Below are 16,288 nucleotides of genomic sequence, written 5' to 3'. Positions count from 1 at the left end.
AAGCATCTGATACATATCCACAGTAGAATTTGGCTGCTCCAGGAGCTCACCCATCCCTTCCTATCCCGTCTTATCACTGCTATACCCTAAAAACTGCTTGTAATTTCTTGCACATACCAAACAATGGTTCTTATCTTAGAACATGTTTTTCTCTTGATCTGAAATCTCCTTTGGTTTTCCTCTGGATTATGATCTCGCTTTATCTTTCAAGACCCAGCTCTGCATCTTCTCCTCTTCCCTAATTGTCCTCCCCCTACTAGATGATGCTGTCCTCTCTCCCTTTTGTATCAATTCATGTTCTTTTCACATACCTTTATTAAAGTGCTTGTAACGCAATATTGACATAATTTGATTATATTCTGCTTCCTCTACCAAACTGATTTCTTTGAAGATAGAGGATTTTTTTATTTATTCATTTTAGAATTTCCAGTGCTCAACTGCATTCTCAATGCATGATAGGCATACAGTAAAGGTTTGTTAAATGAGTAAAAGAACAAACAGAAAGGCACCTGAGTGGCTCAGTCTGTTAAGCACCTGACTCCTGATCTCAGCTCAGGTTTTGATCTCAGGGTCATGAGCTCAAGCCCCACGGTGAAAAAAAAAAGAATTAAAAATTTAAGAAAATGAACAGAATATCATATTCTGGAATCTCTAGCCATAAAAGTGAGTTTTCCTTCCATCTATTTAGCTATCTATCGTCCTCAGCACATTATCCTGTTGGTTTGTGTAGAGTTACCTCATTCCCCCTTGTAACTGTACTTCCAGGTTGGTTGGGAATTAGACCTGAGAGTATAAAATAAGAAAGAGCAGGAACCACATGTGCTATTAGTCATCTCAGGGTCTAGAGAATAGCAATCAAGACTTAACATGGCGAACCTGGCCCACAAGCACCTTACGAGAGGTTTGCAATAAGCAATGTAACTGGTTCATAGGTGTTCTCTTTTATGGGCTGCAAGAGTGGCCAGAGAGGGAGGGGCACTTGGGTGAATCTGGGAGGAGCTGCTTTAGCAACACTTCAAGAACTAGTAGAGTTAAAAATGATGATCTCTCCTAAAAGACATCACTTCCTAAACTAATCATTAAGATTTTGTTTTTCTTCTTTGGTGTGTTTGGAAAAATAAGGCATGTCTGCCATAGGTAACTATAACTGTTTTTTATGAGATGAGCTAAAAATACATACAATAGCACATAATGCACTTACATCTTAGGTTGTAATTAATGCAAATTATGCAAGATTCATATACAATGTGATTAGACTTCTCTAGCACATAATTTATGGTTGAATTAACAAAGAAGCTGATTAAATGAGAAAATTGATTTCTGTCGCTATACTTTTTTTTTGGTTAGGTTTTTGTAAGAACATGTCTGAAGACTCAAAGAAATTCGATTACAAAGTTGGAATTGTGGTTCAAGATATTCATTCCACTCTTTGACCTTCTTCTTACAGATCAGCAAACCTACCGAGCTACATTATACTTTCTGACAATATACTGCAAGGCAAGTTTCAGTAAAACAACATGAGGCTCTTGTATCTCCAAAATACAAACACATGGATGATTCAATGAATAAACAAAATAGATTTTTTTTCATGGCTTCCTGGCCAGGAGAATTTTTCTTGAGTCCTATTTGAAAGTATTTTAGCAAATCTTCTCAGTTATGAATACAGAAATTTTGTATGTGGTTAAACTTTTTCCTTGCCTGTAATTCAAGTGATGGAACTGAATATTAACTCTGGAATAAAAGATAACTGGAAATCTTTCTCATTTATTAGAACATACCCTGTAAACTAATGATAAATATTCATAGATAGAACTTTCATCCCCTAGACAATAAGACTCTTGATGGCCTAGTCCTGTGTCTTCTTAGCTTTTCTCCCTTCTCTCTAACTCCTTCTCAAGCAAACAAGTCCCAAATTCTACCAGTTTACTTTTACCTCTATAACGTTTGTTTCCTTTCTCCCTTCCTCCATTTCTTCTTTCCTTCCTTCTTTCTTTCCTTCCTTCCTTCCTTCCCCCCTTTCTCCTCCTCTCCCATGTTTATTGAAAACCTACTCTGGGCCAGGCATTGAAAATACACTGATGCACACAACAGACAAGACATGGTGTCTATTTACAAGTATATTTTGTACTTCTTCAGGAGAGCAATGAAATGGTCACATTGTACCTGAAAAAGCCTGGGACATAAAATAGTAAGAGTCTAAGAACAGAAAGAGGACTGGCTAGATATGGTTGGTACATAGATTTAACTTTTCTCACCTTAATAGGAGTTGTACATGTCTAAAAATAGACATTAGCAAGCAAAGTCAGGGGAGGGTGCCTGGTGGGGTCATGGAGGAAAGTGGTGTTGCTCTGAAAACCTAGCTCCAACATTTACAAGCTGTGTGATTCATGCTGGTTGGTTAACTTGTCTTCAGTTTCCTCATCTCTAGAAAAAGGCAGTAATGTCCACGTCTTGTTGAGAGGATTCTGGGGAATTATGAATGTGCTTTGGTCCAACATAAATGCCTGGGAAATGTTCAGTCCTGACCCACTTTCTCTCTCTTGTTTCTGCAAGTTGAGCATCTTTCCAAACCAAGGAAGCATTTATTTGGATTTTTTCTATTGACAGTAAATGCCTGCACTGGCTCCTAAGCTGTCAGCTCGATATTATGGCCAGGAGTAATTGAATTAAGGGCTTCATGGGAATGGCATTTCAAAAACAAACACTCAGAAAAAACTTTCTTAAAATATTCCCCACATTCTGTTTGCTAAATATGAATTATTCTGGCACTTGAAAGTCTGGTTCAATTATAGATTTAAAGTCTTTACATCTAGGACAGTGATGTCTTTAGGAATCAAGAGTTTGGGGTGAGGGAGCGGAATTGTGACCTCAGTGAAATTTTCATGTCCTTGGATCAATCATGCTATGTTAGAAGCAGTGGTTTTAGAGCCAGATAGACCAGAGTTTGAAATCTTATTTCTTTACAAGTGGCATTGTGTTGCAAACATTATCTCAGTCTCTGAATTAACAATAAGAACTGAACTGATGGATGTGAGAATCCTGGAGAGTAGACACTGCTTTTTCTCCTTCTTGTTTGAGATCCTTAAATTATTGAGCCTCTTCTCCCTTCCTCTGCAAGGTCCTTGTATGGGACAGTATCCATCCACAAAACCTTCATGTCCTCAGATGTTCTACTTACATTGTCCTGTGAGTAATTAACAAGAGTGACTATTTGCATTTTTAGAACCAAAGAAACCCTTCCAAAAATCAGAATGAAGCTCCAGTGTTGGAATTTTAGCATTGGCCAATATGTGAGAAAATGATGTTGGTACTAAGACTCTCCCGGTATGCTCTGAGGCCCTCATCAGGGCAATCTTCTTTCTTCTACTTGTAAGGATACAGTTAAGAACACAGACTCTGGGGTTTAAATCCTGTGGCTGTTCTTTACTCACTGTGTAATTAATTGATTTATCTGTGCCATAAACTCATCATCTATAAAATAGAAAGAATAGTAACAGTGAAAAGTGCTCTATAGGGCCACTGCTATGATCAAATGAGTTAGTGTATATAAAATATTTAGGGGCACTTGGATGGCTCAGTTGGTTAAGTATCTGACTCTTGATTACAGCTCAGGTCATGATCTCAGGGTCATGAAATAGAGCCCTGCATCAGACTCTGTACTGAGCATGGATCCTACTTAAGATTCTCTCTCTCTCCCAAAAATGAGTGGGAAATATCAGAGAGGGAGACAGAACATGAGAGACTCCTAACTCTGGGAAACGAACAAGGGGTGGTGGAAGGGGAGGTGGGCAGGGGGTTGGGATGACTGGGTGACAGGCACTGAGGGGGGCACTTGACAGGATGAGCACTGGGTGTTATGCTATATGTTGGCAAATCGAACTCCAATAAAAAAATTAACAACAACAAAAAAGATTCTCTCTCTCCCTCTCCCTCTGTCCCTCCTCCTGCTCTCTCTGTCTCTCTCCCTCTCTCTAAGAATTAAAATAAAATAAAATATTTAGAATAGTGCCTAATGAAAATTATGATTATTGTTACCCACAGGCATTGTGATATAATAAAAAGAACACAGGACCCAAAGTCTAAAGTAGATTCAAATCTGGAAACTTTATTTACAAATTGACTGACGCTGACTGAATTACAGAAATTCTCTGAGTCTCTGATTCTTTATATGAAAAATGAGGATAATAATTGCTATCTCGGGGACGCCTGGGTGGCTCAGCGGTTGGGCGTCTGCCTTTGGCTCAGGGCGTGATTCTGGAGTCCCGGGATTGAGTCCCGCATCGGGCTCCCTGCATGGAGCCTGCTTCTCCTTCTGCCTATGTCTCTGCCTCTCTCTGTGTGGGTCTCTCATAAATTAATTAATTAATTAATTGATTAATTAAAGCTTTAAGAAAAATAATTGCTGCCTCGTCTACTGAAAGGAGTTATATCCTGGTATGCAGAGCTAGTTGTAGGTGCCACATTGGCCTAGGAAGTAAGGTTACTATCAGAGGATCTAAGTTTAAACCAATGTCTATGAGATCAAAGTAGAAATATACAAAGTTGTTTTAAAGCAGAAGAATCATGGGGTGCCTGGGTGGCATAGTCAGTTAAGCATCTGATTCTTGATGTCAGTTCAGGTTATGATCTCAGGGTTGTGGGATTGAGCCCCGCACCGGCGTTGTGTTCAGCAGGAAATCTGCTTGAGATTCTCTCCCTCAACCTCTCCCCCCACTTGCACTCTTTTTTCCCTCTCTCTCAAATAAATAAATAAATAAATAAATAAATAAATAAATAAACCTTTAAATCAAAAGAATCACCCTCCTACACCAGAACAAAGCTGAAGTGACACTTTACTAAGCCAAAGGTGGGAATCAGTCACAGAAAGACACTAAAGAGTACCATGAGGAAAAGATCCATGATGCTCATCTAAGCAGGAAGGGGACAGGGCGTGGCTCAAGGGCTAACAGCCACCCCCTTACCCCTATATTGGCTCTGTCCCTAGGATGGAGATGGAGGGTTCAAGTTGTTTTCTTCACTTACCACCTGGATGGCTTATGGCAAGTTAGTCCATCTCTCTGAGCTTCTGCTTTCTCATCTTGAAAAATCAAACAACCTTCTAATAGCTTCACTGTCCCAGAACAAAATGCCCTGCTTGTGCTGATCCAACAATTATCACCCAGTGACGGTTCTGTTTCCCGTCATAAAATCTTCAGCTGGAATTCAAAGTGTCTTCCCCAGCCTCTCATGAGGTTTGTTACTGTGAGTCAGTATTCCCAAACCAGCTCGCTTCTCAGGTATGATAAGATTTGTTTCATGACTCTAAGTATCAGGATCAAATGTTAGCGTGGGATGTAAAATGCTACCAATGTAAATGCCACTTGATGAGGCCTATCAGGAACCTTCTGGTCTTTGGATGATGACACAGAAGAACGTGCCATCTCTTAAACTTCTACAGGTGGCTCTGAGGGTCACATGCATTGATGAATGGGAAAAGCACTTTGTCAACTATAAAGCACTTCATACATATAAAGTGGGGTGTGGTTTTGAAGGAAAGGATATTGCTAAAGCCTCAGCCTCAGATGCAAAATAGCCTGAATATTCCAGTATATGATAGATGCCAAAGTAAAGTGATAGTTTAGGAAGAATTCCAGGGGCCAATTCCACCATTCCCTCCATTCTGAGATTTGGCCAAAAAGGGAGGGGGTGTAGAAAAAGAAAGAGAGAACCCTCATTTTTAATATTAAATCCTCCCTGCTGATTCTGTGATAGGCCCGGAAACAGCAGGTAACAATGTGTAAGTGACTTTGAATTAAGACTGAACTCACTGTGTCCTTCGCTTCTCCCTCAAATGTGGAATGATTTTCTAAGAATTTAATTATCTAAGAACACAGCATCAAAGCTGTTAGACCCTTGTTAGTGTTAATTCAAACTTAATGTGCATGAGATTTAGAGATCTTGGATAGTAGGAAAATGATTTCAATTTAAATAGCCCTCTTTGTCCTACACATCACAAAACATCTTTTAACATAGTTTTCTTCTTCTTTTTTTTTTAATAGAATACCGTAACCCAGGTCTCTCCCACTAAAAATGATTCTCACTATGGAGAAATCAGATGCTCTGCCAATCAGCAGGATGCAGTAGAAAGAACATATATGGGTTTTGGTGCCTTAGAAACCTAAGTTAAAATCTTAGAGGTTCACCTTTTTCTATGTGTCTGTGGGCAGAAGCTTAACTTCTTTGAACCTCAGTTAATTAACCTCTCCACAAGGACTAGGAGCTGACAAGAGGCCCAGTGGGAGAGCTGCCAAAATGGGGTGAATGCAGAGGCATGTTTGGAGTCTGCTAGTCCTGGTGGAGTTTGGGGGTCTAGACTTAGGTGATCCATCCAAGGCTAAGAGGGACTTGTTTTTTTTTTTTTTAATAAATTAATTTTTTATTGGTGTTCAATTTACCAACATACAGAATAACACCCAGTGCTCATCCCGTCAAGTGTCCCCCTCAGTGCCCGTCACCCATTCACCCCCACCCCCCGCCCTCCTCCCCTTCCACCACCCCTAGTTCATTTCCCAGAGTTAGGAGTCCTTATGTTCTGTCTCCCTTTCTGATATTCCCCACACATTTCTTCTCCCTTCCCAAAGAGGGACTTGTAATGATTGCTGGCCTGAGGACTTAATGAATCAATTGGGTTTCATGAGCCACAATTAAATCATGGCTAATATAAAATGAAACAATACCTCCTTAAAAAAACTGTTTAAAAAGCATTATAGTATTTTAAGTGAAATATATATCACACATGTTAACTGTGGGACAATTGGGCAGCGAAAGCAGCCAATCCTACTGGAATACATTAATTTCAAAAGCGTGAGATAAGACCTGTAACATGATAATTCCTTTGGAAGGCATAAAGTAATCATCAGTTATTCTAATCTGAAAGCATAGCTTCAGGTATATTAAAGTTCATTGTTTTGAAGTCTGAGAGTAGAACTTTATAACTGGACCAACAAAGATTTATGTATGTAGGATTACTTTTAAATGAGTGCCCCATCTTATATTTGTTTCATTCATCTTTTTGAGATAAATTTGAGGTATTAACTGCTGTATAACAGTGTTCCTGCCTTATTAACATCTTACATGTGTATAGCCTATGATCAATATTACCTTCTCAATAAATTTGTGAGGTGTTAGGACAGACTGTGTTATCCTCTTTTAATAAACAAGTAATTTAAATCCCAGAGAGATTAGGAGCCTTTTTAAGAGCCCAGTGTAAATTGGTTGAGCCCAAAAAAGAATCCAGAACTTATTCTTTTTACCAAATATATATATATCTCAAAGGACTAACCATAAGCTAGATTATTTCGTCGGCAATTTCTCCTCTTGTAACACCAGGTTTCTCTCCGCCATGATTCCCCTAATTCAAAACCTACTATATCTTCCTCTTTATTTTTTTCTCCATCAAGAGATTTATTTATAAAACAATATCCAATGTCAGTCATTTCCACTTTAGTATGAATTTAAGCCAATGTAGCCTTCTCCCTTACTTGTTTGCATTTCAGTCATTATCTTTCAGCTGAATAATCACAAACATGTTTTTCCTATTGAAAGAATTTCAGGAGCATAAGAAGCGTTAACAATTTATATTTAGGGACCTCTACTAGAAGCCCCTAGTGAAACACTACCTGAGATATATCCATGAACCTAATATATAAAGTGTCTTTTACCACAGGATGGTAAGCTTCCTAAAGGAAGGGATCACAGCTGTCTACTTGACTTTTGTATTCCCAGTGGCTGGCTACAAAACCTGTCATATATTTAACACTAAATAATTCTATAATCAATAAAAACAACCTAACAGATACAGCAAGTCATGTCAAATATATCACATTTTTATAAGCAGAGTAAAAAAAAAAGATGCTAAATGACATATTTGAAAAGAGTTTCACAGCCATCAGTCAGATTGAAAAAGAATCTCTTAAGGTACCTAAATAATCCACCCTCTACCTGGGAACCACTTATGCAATCAGGTGCAAAAGAAACTAAAATGGTAAATAAGAGGCTGGGGACTCCAGCGGACATGGTAGCAGTCGGGATCCTCACAAGATGGCACACCTAAAGTTTGTTCTTAATCATGATTTTAATGTGATACTTGCGCGTTATTATATGCCACAGAGAAGTAGACACCTAACCTAAGATTCATGGTTGATCATATCTCTTACATTTACTTACACTTTGCTCCTTTGAAATGCAGGGTTATTATGTTGGGCTGTTAGATAAGGACTTGCTGGTGGGAGAAGAGTTATCCCACTCCCACCCTCATCCCGAAACCACCAAAGCCTCTGGACTCCACATCAAAAGGCAAAATGTTTATCCAAGACAAATAGAACTGTTGTTACTCGGAAGGAATCAAAATCCTAGTCAGAGGTTGAACGGGGAGGAAAGTTCCTATGGAACAATGAGACTTAAGATCAGAAGTGGGATAATAAGGACCTAACCAAAATTTGGAGTATAAAGTACATGAAGCTTAGTGATTTAGAACTGGGATCAATAGTAGCATGAGTCCAATTCTTTTTTTTTTTTAAGAGTTTATTTATTTATTCATGAGAGACAGAGAGAGGCAGAGACATAGGCAGAGGGAAAAGCAGGCTCCCTGCAGGGAGCCCGATGTGGGACTTGATCCCAGGACCCTGGAATCATGACCCGAGCCAAAGGCAGATGCTTAACCACTGAGCCAACCAGGCGTCCTGAGACCAATTCTTAATCACTGTTTTCAATATAGTGTGTGTGTGTGTGTGTGTGTGTGTGTGTGTGTGTGTGTGTCTGAGGGGTTGGCCTGATAGCATGAAGGAATAGGCCGATCAAATTGTATCCTGTATTGGTTGGTATTTTATGCTACTAAGACCTCAGAATAAATGGAAAGCTCCTTGAAGGCAAGGATTGTATCTAATGTCTTAGACAGCAGTTTGTTTTTGTTATGTCTAGTAGAAGCTCAATAAATGTCTATTGAGTTAATTAATTCATCAAAGGAGACACATCCAGTGATTATTTTTAATATAATCATTTAACACTCAAATGTTAGATTCAAACGTTATTTTGAATCTAACTCTTCAAGTTGCGAGAGGGTATTTTTCAGATAATTAGTTTATTGCCTCATGGAGAAGAGTAGTTGTGTCATTTCTTAAACTGGTTTGAGTTTTTTGCATTTTGTATTCTATTTTTTCAGAAAGAAAAAAAATGATAGCTACCCCTGAATTCAAAGCACATTTCACAAGCAGGTACAGAAAACTATGACAATAACTAAGCACTTAGAATAATTCACATACTCACCCGTGTGCACCTGTGCACAATGGCTAGGACACAGAGAGAGAGTGCTATTTTTACAAACTATAGGCCAATTTAGGGTTTACCAGGAGAATACCTAATGGATTGTCACTAGGGTAACTCAGGAGACTGCAAACCTTCACACTGACATTTTTTCAGAAGTGGTAGGAAACATCCTGGAATCCTCTTTGGCATGTTTTTAATGAAGTGTTATGTGAATATTTTTTGTTACTTATTTTCTTTCCCTGTTTTTTCCTTCCTAATTTGTGGTCTGCCTCATTCCAAAAAAGTATTGAGGAAGCAAGTGGAGTTATACATGGATTTTGCTGCAACAGTTGCTTCATTTAGGGAATGTAGAACAAACTTCCAAAGATGTAGATCAGCTCTTATCACTTCTCCACTGACCTCTTCAGTGACTCCTCTGGCCACAACCTAAAGAGACTGTCTTGTGGCCTCTGATGTGTGGGGTCCTCTTGATAAGAGATGCTGCAGAGTGTGCATGTGCTCACCATGGATGTCCCATATACCAGATTAAAGACACTGGATTTTCTCTTCAAGGCTCTGGGGAGCCATTAAATGATTTCAAATAAGGGCACGATATAATCAGACCTAGGTTTCACATTATGTAACCATCATACCACATTTTTCTCTGGGAAGCTGGTTCTTTATTGACCTCTCTGAAAATGAAGCCCACAGAAGGAGTAAATCTTCCCCCACCCCCCAAACTAATGAAATACACTGAGGCAGTAACAAACTGAGTGCAAGTGTGAGCACAAATAAAGGTACAATAGTTATATCTCATCTGGGCAGTAGCCGCATGGTTGCCCAGAGAGAGATAAATCTTCACAAGGTTTCTCTCTTTGGAACTTCTTTGAAAATCTTAACACGGTGATCAGTGTCACAGAGAAGGAATTAGTTGGAGAAAACCTTTGAATAGTGGAGAATCTGGTGGGTTGAGTGGCTAAGGGATGAGATGATGTCAAAAGTCTTCCTTTTGAAACCACCGATCACTCTCCCACTCTAAATGCCTCTCTCTGGGGAGGTAGGGAGGCATTTAAAACTTAACTCAGTACCCACCTGTATTATAGTACTTAGGCCACTATTTTATTCCGTTTATTTTATTTTTTTAAGTTTATTTATTCAGGAAATCTCTACACCCAATGTAGGGCTGGAACTCATGTCCCCGGGGATCAAAAGTCACATGTTCCATCAGCTGAGCCAGCCAGGCACCCCACTTAGAGCAAGATTTTAAGAAACTACCTGTTTACCTATCTTTCTCTCCCAGTATTCTATAAGTTACTTCGAACGGAACTAGTCTTTTGTTTCTTTATCATCAGTGCCTAACACTGTGCATCATTCACATGGAAAATACTCGGATTTGGGTTTGTTTTTTTTTTTAAAGATGAACATAAGAATGATAAAAATATGGACTTTATAAGTGGAACCAGGCATGGTTACTCAGAGACATAGATTCTGAGGGAGATTTTGAGGGCTCCAGTCCCAAGAATACTTAAAGATATAATGGTTAACACTTACATAGGTGTGTGTAATTAAAAATCAACCTGCAGCTGGGAACTTCACTAAATGACCTTCAAGATTCCTCCAAATGACTGGATTCTCCAAATTTAGTCACATATAGTAAATTCAAGGGAAACGGCACACTAGATTCTAACAATCATTGTGCAGTTCATTTCATTGACAGGTATAGACAAGTATCTACACTGGGGATAGAACAGTTGGGGACACGGTGACAAAAAACAACATGTGTTTTGGAATCAGATCATATAGGGTGGCATTAATAGGTACAGAATTAGTGCCTGAGTAGTTGGACAGGTGAATAGGTAAGTGATATACAAAAAGGTCATGTCAGTTGCCCAAGATCATATTAGACCAGTGAAATGACTACAGAAATTCGGATTTCCAGAGGAAGAGGAAGGAGAGAAGGATTGATTCAAGATACTCATTTTGTATTGACAGAAACATATGTAGTCTTTTCTGCCACGCATAGGTAATATATGGAAAAGCATTAAATTTAAACCATAATCATTAGAGACTCCTCAAGTGGAGTTATCCCTAAGTCAGAAATTAAGTGAGAAAGACCTAAGTACTAAAGTGAGTTGGTTTATTTTATGCATTTTAATATATTTTGGGGTAAATTTTTAAATGAAGAGATAATGCCTGATAAGCTGCTTAAATATTTGAACACCAGTAATGAAATCATAATTAAATCAAGTAAAATGTAATAGTAAATGTCTACCTAATGTTGATATTCCCTCTTGGATTCCTTGGAATTTGAACGGATAAAATTTTTATCTTACAATTCTTGGGATTTAGTTCAGTATTTAGTTCATTATCAGTGAAGACCTATACATACTAACTAGTTTAATGACAATGAATGCTGGAGTCTTTGACTAAAGACAGCAGCAACATATCAAATGATTTTAATTAGAATAATGTAATTGTACTTAGGGAAGATACTCTAGTAGATGTTGGTATAGGAATTATATAAATACATGCAATTTCCCTCAGCCTGAGCTTGCTGTGTGACCTCGGGTAAGTCAGATAACCTTTCTCAATTCTATAGTTCTCATTTATAAAAGAAGAAGGTTGCCTAGTTAAATCTTTAAGCTTCTTTTGCATACTTAAGCTTTAAAAATTTTGTCTGTCTATATTTTTTATAAAATGAATTCCAATTAAATCAAATTTGATAAATAATTTGAACACCTAGTGTGTTCTGTTCACTGTGAAAAGATCTGGTTTACAATGATGGATGTGTATGATGTTTGCTCTATGAGTGCGCACTTGTTCATTCAGCATGTGATAACTGTCGGCATTCAGCAGTTACTAACACAGGAATATATAGGTGACTGTATTAGTGTCCTAGGGCTGCTGTAACAAACTGCCACAAATTTGGTGACGTAAAACAACAGATATTTATTCTCTTGTGGTTCTGGAGGCCAGAAGTCTAACATCGAGGTATCCATACAGCTCTGCTACCTACAAGGCTTTTAGGAAAGAATCTATTCCTTGCCTCTTCCAGCTTCTTGTGCCATCAGGTGTTCGTTAGCTTATTGCCACATCACTCCCATCTCTGCCTCCTCTGTGTCTCCCTTGTGTGTGTCTTTTAGTTAGATTTAGGACCCATCTGTATAATCCTGGATTATCCTCTGTTAATAAAAGATATATTAATTTATTTATTTGAGAGAGAGAGAAAGAGAGGAGGGAGAGAGAGAGAGAGAGAGAGAGAGAGAGAGAGAGAATGAGCACAAGCAGGGGAAGAGGCAGAGAGAGGAAGAGAAGCAGACTTCCCACTCTTCATGGAGCCAGATGGGAGTTGATCTCATGACCCTGAGATCATGACCTTTGCTAAAATCAAGAGTAGGATGATTTGCCAATGGAGCCATCAAGGTGTACCATCCTGGATTATCTTCTCATCTCAACATCCTAACTTTTGAGATACAGAGACAGCAAAGATTCTTTCCAAATAAAGTCACATTCATAGATTCTGGGGATTCAGTTATGGACATATATCTTGGGGAGCCATCATCCAACCCACTACAGTGACCAAACACAAAAACAATAAGCAAACAAAAACATTGCTCTGCCTTTGTGGCACTTATAGTCTAGTAGGGGAAATAGACATTAAGCTGAAATATAACTATAAAAAGTAATTATACTTTATATATAGTTTTACATAGATACTTTTAAATTGTAATTAGGTCCGTGAAGGGAAATTACAGGGTGTCTTGAAAGATTTTAACCAAGGAAACTCATTAAGGGTGAGAGTAAGGTCAGACCTCTAAACAAGTGACAGTTAAGCTAGCACCAGCAAATGTGTAGGAGCTGGGGCCTGGGCAGAAGAGATACCATTCCAAGTAGATAGAACATTATTTGCCAAGGCCTTGACATGGGGTTGCATAGAAGTGAATGAAGGCCAGTATGGCTGGAGTATAATGAGCAGGGGAAGAGCAGAGTGAGTTGAAGCTAGATCAGAGCAATGAGGGATTCAAAAGCCTTTATCAAGACTTTTGGAAAGTGAAGTACGATGAGGAATCATTGATGTGTTTTAAGTGAGAAGATCTAAATTATGTTTTTAAAATGTTACTGCAGCTAATATTTGGAACACATATTACAGGGAAGCAAGAGTGAATACAAGGGAGAGGGCAGTCCTAGGTCAGAGATGGATGTGGCTGGCTCCAGGATGATGGCAGGAGAGGTGATGGAAAGGAAGGAAATTGAGTTACATGTTGGAGGTACATTGACATGGTTGAAGAAGGGTCGGCTATAGGAAAGTGAGGCACAGGGAAGCTGCAGTGAAGGCTTTCAGTCTGTTGGTGGAACAGGCATTAAACAAATGCCCATAAGAGAGGGATTCATAACAAGATTCAATAATGCAGATGAGAGAACAAGTGATAACACCTGGAACCAGATTGGGATGGGTCCTTTCCTTCCATCCTGCCTCTCTCCCTGCCTCCCTTCCCTCTGTTCATCCTCTGTCATCCACTCTCCTGTCTTTTCTCATAACTCCCAGTTAGATTGAAGTCTAAGCATTCCTAATTATAAAGACTTTCCATCTTATCAAAAGGTGCTCCTTATATGCTTTTGATTGATGACTATTCAATGGTGGAATTACAACCACATCAGTTGAATCACCCTGGAAATTAGTGCAGTGACAGGTGTCACATACATCTCTTTTTCTCTGCTGTTTATAAGGAGCTTAGCATCTACTCTAAGAGATTATAGTCCTTATGGGAGATCTGGATGTGTGAAAAATAGCTCCAACACATGGTGGGGATCGGGATTATAAGTAGGCACAATATATAAAGGAAGCAGAAAGAGGGAATGATGGTGGGGAAGCCTTCCTTTAAACTAGGGCTTACACACTGGGAAGGATTTCAGTAAATGGGAATGGAGAAAAGTAATCCTGGAGGAGAAGATAGCATGAGTGAAGGAATGGAGGCAAGCATGTAGAAGGCGTGGTCAGGAAAAGATCCCTCATCTTTGTGGTTTGATCAGGGATATGTAAGAGTATACCACTAGAAGAAGATTATAAAATTAATCTAGATAAAACATAGAAAAATGAACTAATTTTATCTTTTAACCACTGAAGGAAATTTCTGATCTACATGAAATTCCAGAGCTGTGTTTGTTGAAAGGCCTTCCTTTCCTTCTCTCGGCCATCATGTCATTGTTGTCATAATCACCATTACCAAGTTTTATGGTCGTCTAGCCTTTGCAATTTCTCATCCATGGCTTCATTACATTGATGCCATGATTTTGGTAGAAGTAACAAAAATTATAAAAGATGCTGGCTTAGATGATCAAAAGGTTCTTGTTATTGTTAATGCAATGCTGACTTTCAACAGCAACTCCATGATGTGACAGGATGATTTCCTTTTGGTCTCTCTATTTTGGCCTCTTTGGATCCAGCTTTATCATAAGGCCCATTCCCTTTAAGAGCCTATACTGCTGCTTCCTGGTCTATGGGATATTCTTTTGTCTTAGTTTTCTAGCAGAAGTCTGATTGGACAGGTTTTCTGCCAACCCCTGAAATAACCACCCTGGTCAGGGATGCTGACTGGTTTAGCTTAGGTCATGTGCTCGGATCCAGACTTGAGTGTGAGGACAGCTTCTGAGAGATCACATACTTTTCCAAATTGGAATTGGTTTTTTAGGAAGGGAGAAATAGAAGGGGTGTCAGTGGGATGAGAGCCCAAGAGGGAACTAAAGAGTATCCTTTAGAGAGACATAGGTACTTCTATTGCCATTTTATAGCTGAGGTATAGAGGTTCATAGTACTTTTAGTTGCACAAAGAGAAATAGTTTCCTTCTCTAAGAAGATCATATATGTTGAGACAAAAAACTTACTTTGATATGGGAATTCAGAGATAAAGAGATACTACTATCCTTTCTGAATAGACAAAATGGATGAGTGTCATGGCCTGTGTGACCCTGAACAAGTTATTTAACTTCTCTTTATTTTACTTTTGGGTGTGTATGTATGTGTGTGTGTATATGTATGTGTGTGGTATATTGTGTGTACGTGAATGTATATGTATATGTGTGTGTATGTGTGTGAGTGTATGTGTGGTATATGTGTATGTATGTGAGTGTGGTATATTGTGAGTGCGTGTGTGCTGGAAAATAGAGATAACAGGAGCACCTAGTTCACACTGTTGCTGAGAGGATTAAATGAGACATTTACAAATACAGGTGACCAATGACTTTCCCATTCATTATGTACTTAATCTTAACAGCATCCAGGAAAGTAGCTGAGGTCATCCAGTCTAAGAGATGAAATTACTGAGGCCTAGTATGGTTTTAGCCAAAGGAAATGCCAAACCAAAGTCTCTTGATTCTAAGCTTTCCCTACCTCTCTTTTCACTACACTGTGCTGCTGCTTAATGAGATCCCCAGCTTTCTGTCTTTTCGCCTTACAGATAGCAGGAACCATACTGAGGGAACTACACATGCAAATTATTATTAGCATGAAAACAGGTAATTACTATTTTTTTTTTTACATTTGCATCATCACAGATGATCTTTGCGTTAGGCATCTTTTAGCAATGAATGACTGAACCAGAGGGCTTGCGGTTCATTCAGACAGTCATTAATTCTACATAAGAGATTCATTTACTGTCACTCATGTTGCTTAAACAATGCAAAGCAAAGAGTGACTACAGAGCAGTCTTAGATTGTAAGAGCTAGGATGGAAGCTGGAAATCACCTAGCCCAACCTTTTGATTTACATATGAGCACAATGGGGGCTAGCGTGAGGAAGGTCACACAATTAATTAGCTGCAGAGCTGAGACTAAACCCATTTTCTTTACTTCTATACCAGAGCTTTGCCATTAAAGCATGAATGCTGATCATCTGACTATTTGGTTAGGAATTCCCTGATTATTTAAAACACATCAAGGACATAGGAAGGAGAGACACTTAATGTGCTAAAGGTTCCAAAGTGAAAATATATGAAGAATCTTTCACAAA

General features: G+C 38.8%; 1 protein-coding gene across 1 annotated transcript in view; it reads left to right on the top strand.

Annotated features, from left to right (window-relative positions):
* The window catches only part of DAB1 (DAB adaptor protein 1), a 1,111,289-nt gene that overhangs the window by 683,428 nt on the left and 411,573 nt on the right, over window positions 1-16,288 (top strand). The window lies entirely within an intron of this gene.

This window comes from Nyctereutes procyonoides, unplaced genomic scaffold (genome assembly GCF_905146905.1).
Source record: "Nyctereutes procyonoides isolate TBG_1078 unplaced genomic scaffold, NYPRO_anot_genome, whole genome shotgun sequence".
NCBI lineage: Eukaryota > Metazoa > Chordata > Mammalia > Carnivora > Canidae > Nyctereutes > Nyctereutes procyonoides.
This window is presented reverse-complemented; position numbering and strand designations above follow the sequence as displayed.